The sequence below is a fragment of the Tachyglossus aculeatus genome, chromosome 1, assembly GCF_015852505.1.
Source record: "Tachyglossus aculeatus isolate mTacAcu1 chromosome 1, mTacAcu1.pri, whole genome shotgun sequence".
Taxonomy (NCBI): Eukaryota; Metazoa; Chordata; class Mammalia; order Monotremata; family Tachyglossidae; genus Tachyglossus; species Tachyglossus aculeatus.
Genome location: NC_052066.1, coordinates 94,964,814 through 94,966,585, shown reverse-complemented (window position 1 = coordinate 94,966,585; position 1,772 = coordinate 94,964,814). Strand labels below are relative to the sequence as shown.

The 1,772-nt window shown below is 44.9% G+C and overlaps 1 non-coding gene across 1 annotated transcript; it reads left to right on the top strand.

Moving 5' to 3' along the window:
* Positions 1 to 806: 806 nt before the first annotated feature.
* LOC119935569 lies at positions 807 to 944 on the top strand. The gene has a single exon (XR_005453384.1). It is a non-coding gene; the product is annotated as a small nucleolar RNA SNORA7 (small nucleolar RNA).
* Positions 945 to 1,772: the final 828 nt, after the last annotated feature.

The window sequence follows — 1,772 nt, the reverse complement described above, 5'->3', positions numbered from 1 at the left end:
TACGCATCAGGCAAAAACTCCTCACTCTCGGCTTCAAGGCTCTCCATCACCTCGCCCCCTCCTATCGCACCTCCCTTCTTTCCTTCTACAGCCCAGCCCGCACCCTCTGCTCCTCTGCTGCTAACCTCCTCACTGTGCCTCGTTCTCGCCTGTCCCGCCGTCGACCCCCGGCCCACGTCCTCCCCCTGGCCTGGAATGCACTCCCTCTACACATCTGCCAAGCTAGCTCTCTTCCTCCCTTCAAAGCCCTATGGAGAGCTCACCTCCTCCAGGAGGCCTTCCCAGACTGAGCCCCCTCCTTCCTCTCCCTTTCCTCCCCCTCCCCATCCCCCTGCCTTACCTCCTTCCCCTCCCCACAGCACCTGTATATATGCATATATGCATATATGTTTGTACATATTTATTACTCTATTTATTTATTTTGCTTGTACATATTTATTCTATTTATTTTATTTTGTAAATATGTTTTGTTTTGTTGTCTGTCTCCCCCTTCTAGACTGTGAGCCCGCTGTTGGGTAGGGACCGTCTCTATATGTTGCCAACTTGTACTTCCCAAGCGCTTAGTACAGTGCTCTGCACACAGTAAGCGCTCAATAAATACGATTGAATGAATGAATGAAAAGTAGCTTTAATCCTGTTGAAGGGAAGAGGAAAGAGAAGGGAACTTTGAATCCAATTTGGAATATCAAATACTGTTGAAAAACTATTTATGTTTGTCTACCCTGTTAGAGTGTAGCCTCCCTGCAGGCAGGGAACATATGCCACTACATAATTCTTTCTTTCTAAGCCCCTGGTATACTGTATCTCCCCTCTCAGGGTTGCACCTGGAAAGTTTCCAGTACTCTACCAGTCTTGACTACAGAAGGGAGAGTCAAGCAGAGGTATATCCATTCCACTTCTAGCTTGGCCAGTGGATAGTGAGTGGAAGGCAATCTGCTACATGTCAAAACTCACCTGTGCTGGGCAGCAGCGGCATGGGAGAGAGTCGAAGGCGGAGACTCGAGTTGACTGCACAGAAGGAGGCAATGATAAACCACTTCCATATTTTTACCAAGAAAACTCTATGGATACACTATCGGAATGATTGCAGATTGGAAGTGGGGTGTCCTGGGAGAGATGTGTCTATGGCATTGCTATGGATTGGACATGACTTGACGGCATAAGACAATAACAACAGTACCTAGTGGGCATTTCTAAAAACTGCTGTTGCTACAACTATTTACTCTACTACTACTATTACTACTACAACTATTATTTCTATTACTACTACAACTACTACTACAACTATTTTGAGCTCTGCCCTATGTCTGCTGTGTGACTTGGGGAAAGTCACTTAACTTCTCTGTACCTCAGTTTCCTCATCTGAAAAATCAATCAATCCAACCTGTACTTCCCAAGCACTTAGTACAGTGCTCTGCACACAGCACTCAATAAATACGATTGAATGAATGAATGAATGGTATTTATTGAGCACTTACTGAGTGCAGAGGTCTATACTAAGGGCTTGGGAGACTACGACATAACAGAGTTGAGTAGACATGACCCCTATCCACAAGGAGCTTAAAATTGGGACTCAATACCAGTTCTCTCTCCCTCTTAGTCTATGAGTCTGTAGCGTAACTACTACGATTACAAGTAATAATAATGTTATTTGTTAAGCACTTACTATTTGTCAAGCACTGTTCTAAGTGCTGGGGTAGATACCAGCTAATCAGATTGGACACAGTACCTGCCCCTTATGGGTTTATGGTTTTAATCCCCATTTTACAGAT